General features: G+C 46.3%; 1 pseudogene; it reads left to right on the forward strand.

Annotated features, from left to right (window-relative positions):
• Nucleotides 1–1,235: 1,235 nt before the first annotated feature.
• On the forward strand, nt 1,236–7,081 carry LOC112125785 (annotated as a pseudogene).
• Nucleotides 7,082–7,742: the final 661 nt, after the last annotated feature.

Here is a 7,742-nt window from a genome sequence, read left to right on the forward strand (position 1 = left end):
CCTCAGGGTTTGGGGGTCCGAGTTGTGACACCGAGAGCCTGGCTGTCTAACGTGGGAGCCGTGGCTTTTTAGTGCCCTGGAGCATCAAGTACCGGATGTCTTACACTGGGCATCCACAAATGGAAGCATCACTGGAAATTGGTGTGTCAGAGGCCTGGTCTACACTAGGACTTTAATTCGGATTTAGCTGCCTTAATCCGAATTAACCCTTCACCCGTCCACACTACAGAGCCAGTTAATTCGAATTAAAGGGCCCTTTAAATCGATTTCTGTACTCCACCTCGACGAACGGAGTAGAGCCTAAATCGATTTTGTTAATTCGAATTAGGGTTAGTGTGGACGCACACCACCGAATTACTGTATTTAAGTTAATGGGGTAGTGTGGCCGCACACCACCGAATTAATGTGGTTTAAAACCGAATTAAGGTGCTTAGTGTGGCCGCGCACAATCGAATTTATACAACCTGTTTCCCAAATTCGAATTATCTAAATTCGGATTAATCCTGTAGTGTAGACATACACAAGAGTGTCCATACTGGGTCAGACCAAAGGTCCATCTAGCCCAGTATCCTGTCTTCCGACAGTGGCCTATGCCAGGTGCCCCAGAGGAAATGAATAGAACAGGTAATCATCAAGTGATCCATCCTGTCACCCATTCCCAGCTTCTGGCAAACAGTGGCTAGGGACACCATCCCTGCCCATCCTGGCTAATAGCCATTGATGGACCTATCCTCCATGAATTTATCTAGTTCTTTTTTAAACCCTGTTATAGACCTGGCCTTCAAAACATCCTCTGACAAAGATTTCTATAGGTTGACTGTGCATTGTGTGAAGAAATACTTCCTTTTGTTTGTTTTAAACCTGCTGCCTATTTATTTCATTTGGTGACCCCTAGTTCTTGTGTTATGAGTAAATAATACTTCCTTATTTACTTTCTTAATACCAGTCATGATTTTATAGACCTTGATCATATCCCCCCTTAGTTATCTCTTTTCCAAGCTGAAAAGTCCCAGTCTTATTAATCTCTCCTCATACAGAAGCCGTTCCATACCCCTAATCATTTTTGTTGACCTTTTCTGAAGCTTTTCCAGTTCCAGTATATCTTTTTTGAGATGGGGCGACCACATCTGCACGCAGTATTCAAGATGTGGGCATACCATGGATTTATATAGAGGCAATATGATACATTTCGTATACAATTAATCCAACTTGACCAGTTCATGAACAATTTTATTGTCTCCACAGAGAGAAAACTGCTGCAGGGCATGGCTAGCAGGAACCACACAGCCGTGACACAGTTCTTCTTTGTGGCTTTGTCCAACATCCTGATGCTCCGAGTTTTCCTTTTTTTTCTGGTGCTGGTTTTCTACCTCATCACCTTGGTGGGCAACATTGTCATCATCACGATCACAATGATGGACCCTGCCCTTCACTCCCCCATGTATTACTTCCTCCGAAATTTGTCCTTTCTGGAAATTGGCTACACCTCGTCCATCATCCCCAAGATGGTGGTGAACTTCCTCTCTGAAGACACGAGTATTTCCTTCCTGGGCTGTGCCACACAGATGTATTTCTTCTCTTTCTTAGGGATCACGGAGTGCTGCCTGCTGGCTGCCATGGCATATGACCGTTATGTGGCCATATTTCACCCTCTGCACTACACGGCCATGATGACCAGAGGTATTTGCCTCCAGCTCTCAGCTATGTGCTGGCTCATTGGGGTGCTGGTGGGAGTCGGGCAACAACTTTCATATTCACACTGCCCTACTGTGGGCCCAATAGGATCATAGATGTGGCTTTTCCGGACATAAGAATGGCCTACTGGGTCACACATAGACTCATAGACTCATAGACTTTAAGGTCAGAAGGGACCATTATGGTCATCTAGTCTGACCTCCCGCATGATGCAGGCCACAAAAGCTGACCCACCCACATTCCCTTAACTCAGCTGTTGAAGTCTCCAGATCGTGATTTAAAGACTTCAAGTTGCAGAGAATCCTCCAGCTTGCGACCCCTGCCCTATGCTGCGGAGGAAGGCGAAAAACCTCCAGGGCCTCTGCCAATCTACCCTGGAGGAAAATTCCTTCCTGACCCCAAATATGGCGATCAGTAGAACCCCGAGCATACAGGCAAGATTCTCCAGCCGGACCCTCATTTTACCAGCGATGGCACGTTATTGCCTAATTGACTAAAATCACGTTATCCCATCAAACCATTCCCTCCATAAACTTATCTAGCCTAATCTTGAAGCCAGAGAGGTCTTTTGCCCCCACCGTTTCCCTCGGAAGGCTGTTCCAAAATTTCACCCCTCTGACGGTTAGAAACCTTCGTCTAATTTCAAGCCTAAACTTCCCGACGGCCAGTTTATATCCATTTGTTCTCGTGTCCACATTAGTACTGAGCTGAAATAATTCCTCTCCCTCCCTGGTATTTATCCCTTTGATATATTTAAAGAGAGCAATCATATCCCCCCTCAGCCTTCTTTTGGTTAGGCTAAACAAACCGAGCTCCTCGAGTCTCCTTTCATAGGAAAGGTTTTCCATTCCTCGGATCATCCTAGTGGCCCTTCTCTGTATCCGTTCCAGTTTGAGTTCATCCTTTTTAAACATAGGAGACCAGAACTGCACACAGTACTCCAAATGAGGTCTCACCAGCGCCTTGTATAACGGAAGCAGCACCTCCTTGTCCCTACTAGAAATACCTCGCCTAATGCATCCCAAGATCGCATTAGCTTTTTTCACAGCCACGTCACATTGCCGACTCATAGTCATCCTGCAATCAACCAGGACTCCAAGGTCCTTCTCCTCCTCCGTCACTTCCAACCGATGCGTCCCCAGCTTATAACTAAAATTCTTGTTAGTCATCCCTAAATGCATCACCTTACACTTCTCACTATTAAATCTCATCCTATTATTATTACTCCAATTTACAAGGTCATCCAAGTCTCCCTGCAGAATATCCCGATCCTTCTCCGAATTGGCAATACCTCCCAACTTTGTGTCATCCGCAAACTTTATCAGCCCACTCCTACATTCGGTTCCGAGGTCAGTAATAAATAGATTAAATAAAATCGGACCCAAAACCGAACCTTGAGGAACCCCACTGGTGACCTCCCTCCAACCTGACAGTTCACCTTTCAGTACTACCCGCTGCAGTCTCCCCTTTAACCAGTTCTTTATCCACCTCTGGATTTTCATATCGATCCCCATCTTTTCCAATTTAACCAATAATTCCTCATGCGGTACAGTATCCAACGCTTTACTAAAATCGAGGTATATTAGATCCACCGCATTTCCTTTATCTAGAAGGTCTGTTACTTTCTCAAAGAAGGAGATCAGGTTGGTTTGGCACGATCTGCCTTTCGTAAACCCATGTTGTAATTTGTCCCAATTGCCATTCACCTCAAGGTCCTTAACTACTTTCTCCTTCAAAATTTTTTCCAAGACCTTACATACTACAGAAGATAAACTAACAGGCCTGTAGTTACCCGGGTCACTTTTTTTCCCCTTCTTGAAAATAGGAACCACATTAGCTATTTTCCAGTCCAACGGTACCACCCCCGAGTTTACAGATTCATTAAAAATTATCGCTAAGGGGCTTGCAATTTCTCACGCCAGTTCCTTCAATATTCTAGGATGAAGATCATCCGGTCCGCCCGATTTAGTCCCGTTTAGCTGGTCAAGTTTGGCTTCCACCTCTGATACTGTAATGTCAATCCCCCCTCCTTTATTCCCCTCTGTCCTGCTCCCTCTATTCCTAAGCCCTTCATTAGCCTTATTAAAGACCGATGCAAAATATTCATTTAGATATTGTGCCATGCCTAGATTATCCTTAATCTCCACTCCATCTACATTCTTCAGCGGTCCCACTTCCTCTTTCTTTGTTTTCTTCCTATTTATATGGCTATAAAACCTCTTACTATTGGATTTAATTCCCCTCACAAGGTCCAACTCTACACGGCTTTTGGCCTTTCTCACCGCATCCCTACATGCTCTAACCTCAATAAGGTAGGTTTCCTTGCTGATCCCTCCCCTCTTCCATTCTTTGTACGCTTTCTGTTTTTTCTTAATCTCCCCTTTGAGACGCCCGCTCATCCAGCTAGGTCTAAATCTCCTGCCTACTAATCGTTTTCCCTTTCTCGGGATACAGGCCTCGGACAGCTCGTGCAACTTCAACTTGAAATAATCCCAGGCGTCATCTGCCTTTAGATCCCTAAGTATGTTAGCCCAATCCACTTCCCTAAGTAGTTGTCTTAATTTATTAAAGTTGGCCTTTTTGAAATTGTAAACCTTAGTCACAGTTTTAATTCTGTTAATCCTTCCATTTAGTTTAAACTGAATTAGCTCATGGTCACTCGAGCCAAGGTTGTCCCCTACAACCATTTCCTCAACGAGGTCCTCACTACTCACCAGCACCAAATCTAAAATTGCATCCCCCCTCGTCGGTTCAGTTACTACTTGATGAAGGAATTCATCTGCTAGCACGTCTAGGAACATCTGAGCCCTATTATTGTTACTAGCATTTGTTCCCCAATCTATATCTGGGAAGTTAAAGTCCCCCATGATTACACAGTTCTTATTTGTTTTTACTTCCCTAAAAACATTAAAGAGTTCTCTGTCCATATCCAGGCTAGATCCTGGCGGTCTATAGCACACCCCAAGCACTATCTCAGGGGAGGCTCTAGTAGTTCTTTTACCCAGTGTAATTATTGCCCAGACAGACTCCGTCTTATCCATTCCATCACTTATTATTTCTTTACATTTTACCTCATTATTGACATACAATGCCACTCCCCCACCTTTACCTTTTTTCCGGTCATTCCTAAACAGCACATACCCTTCCATACCTGTACTCCAGTCATGACTACCGTTCCACCATGTTTCGGTTATTCCTATGATATCAGGTTTCATTTTTTGGACCAGGAGCTCCAATTCCTCCATTTTGTTACCTAGGCTTCTCGCATTGGTGTATAAACATCTTACTGTATGCTGTCTATCCTTTCTCCCATTAGTTATGCAATTTGGTACGGACCCCGTACTGTCCATCCGCCCCCTCCTTGTTATGTCCAATTCCCTACCCCTACCTATATCTGTGCTTATCTCTTCACCCTCTTTTTCAGTGTTGGAATCTGGTGTGGAGATTAACTGGACATCTCCCAACCGTCTCCCCCAAATTCCTAGTTTAAAGCCCTTTTGATGAGATGAGCCAGCCTCCCTTCCAGAAGTCTATTTCCTTCCCTACTCAGGTGAAGTCCATCCCGTGAGAACAGCTGTCTGTCCCCGAAAGCCTCCCAGTGGCCATACATCCCAAAGCCCTCCTTATAGCACCACTCCCTTAGCCAGCTATTTATCCTCACAATTCTGTCAGCCCTTTGCTGTCCTTCTCTAGGAACAGGCAGAATCCCACTGAAGATAATCTGAGCCTCGACTTCCTTAAGCGTCTTCCCCAGCCTGGCATAATCTCCCTTGATTCTCTCTAGCGAGAACCTAGCTCTGTCATTCGTTCCTACGTGAAGGATGATCAAGGGGTTCTTACCTGCTCCTTTTAGGATCCTTTTCAACTGCAGGTCCACATCCCGTATCTTAGCGCCCGGCAGACAGCACACCCTTCTGTTTTCTGGGTCTGCCCTGGTCACAGGCCTGTCTAACCTCCTCAGTAAGGAGGCTTCAATCACATAAACCTGCCTTTGCCTGGTGACAGTGCGATCTACTAATCTATCCCCTGTTCCCTGTAGTCGTAACTCCTGACTCTTTCTATTTTCCCTTATAGTCCCGCTAGTGCCATCCTGTATCCTCCCGGGGCCGAGTATTGATGCTGTCTCCATCAACTCTCCCCTTTCTCTATTGGACTAGCCGCTCTTCTTTTCTTCCTCTGCCTCCCACCATCAGTTACCACCTGCTGCGTCCCTTCCTCGTTATCCAAACACCCAAACCTGTTCCTGAGTTCTAATTCCCCCTCACTAGCCCTCCTTTTCCTTGGCCTGCTTCTCACGGTCACATGCTTCCACTGCTCTTGTTCTCCCCCCGACATTCCCCCCTCACAGACCATAGCCCCTGCTTCCACCTGCACCCCTGAGCCTTCCCCTTCCACCACTCCCTGCCTTTGCTCCAGTAGCTGCTCAAATCCCCTTCTAAACTCTACCAGGGTCTCTACCTGCATCTCCAACCCACGGACCTTTTCCTCTAACAGGTCAATTAGGCGGCATTTCATACAGACATACCTCTGTTCAGGCGCCCCTGCTAGAACCATGTACATACCACAGCTGCCACATGCAATCATCTGCATTGTGTCCCCCGCTGCTAGGCTCATGGCTCCTAAGGACTCTGCCCACCGCTTCTGGGGAAACAGAGCACACGCCCCACCGTGCCCTCCTGCCTCCCCTTCCACCTCCCCCTGTAAACTCCCACTTAAACTCCCCTGTTAGCAGCCCTGTTTGCCGGCTCCTGGGTGCCGCTGCTTGGCTGGGAGGCCTCTTTTATAGGCCCCCTAATCAGCCAAGCTCCGCCCCCTAATCAGGGCTCTGGGCTCAGCAGTCCTCCCAGCACACTGCCCCTACAGGCCTCTACACACAAAAGCACTACAAAGACAGACGCAAGTACAGATACCTTCTCCTCCAATGAGACTCACTCCCACTTAAACTCCCCTGTTAGCAGCCCTGTTTGCCGGCTCCTGGGTGTTTGTCGACGTGCCCCCACTGCTGAAGCTGGCCTGCATGGACACCTACAGGAACGAAGTAGCTGTTTACACAGTCACTGTCACCTTCATCATGGTCCCCTTCCTGTTCATATTGGTGTCCTATGTCCGTATCCTCCAAGCGATCCTCAGTATTCCGTCAGCCGCGGGCAGGAGCAAAGCCTTCTCCACATGCTCCTCCCACCTTATTGTGGTGACCTTGTTTTTCGGGTCCGGCATCATGACGTATCTGAGGCCCAAATCCAGCTACTCCCTCAACACCGACAAACTGCTTTCCCTGTTCTACTCAGTGGTGTCCCCAATGCTGAACCCTTTGATCTACAGCCTGAGGAATAAGGAGGTGAAGGAAGCTCTGAGAAGGGTGATGGCCAGGAAAATATTCATTTGAAAACTGGGGGAATAAATTGGTTATTTATTTTCTTATTCTTCTGATGGTTTTGGAGATGCCTCTTGTACCCCAATCTATGATTCATATATTAATTATACTGATTATTTAAGAATTCCCAGTGATCACTCTGCAGGTTCTTGTCCCAACATCAGGCCCAGTAGTATTAAAATTGCTGTTGAGTTGGGAATCCCAATGTGTTCAGTTGCAACCCTCACACTTTAGAAACCCATCTGTATTTGTCATAATTCATTAACACATTTAGCCAAGTTACAAACACTCTAACCCAGCGAGGTAGATACAGATACTACAGAATGTCCACCTGAACATCCATCCCTTGCAGAACAGCCTGAAATGTCAGCCATTGTCTTCCTCATCACTTGTGGCCATCATCCTGGCACAACCCAAGGGCTACACTCTCTCTTCTCCTGCCCACAGGCTGGGATGCCACTTTTATAATATGTTATGCCAGGGTAGTCAATAGGGCCAAATCCACACCGCCAGGTGGTTTTGAACAAGCTGTGAAATCTTTTTATTTCCTTATTATTATCATGATTGTTATTGCAGAGTGAAAAATGTTTCTCTAGAGTTTGGATCTTGACCAAGAAATCTGGACTTTGACAAAAAATAATTGACTACCCTTGTCTTACAGGGTCCAGGCCTG

This window comes from Terrapene carolina, unplaced genomic scaffold, assembly GCF_002925995.2.
Source record: "Terrapene carolina triunguis isolate 2854851 unplaced genomic scaffold, T_m_triunguis-2.0 Scaffold29359, whole genome shotgun sequence".
Classification (NCBI taxonomy): domain Eukaryota; kingdom Metazoa; phylum Chordata; order Testudines; family Emydidae; genus Terrapene; species Terrapene triunguis.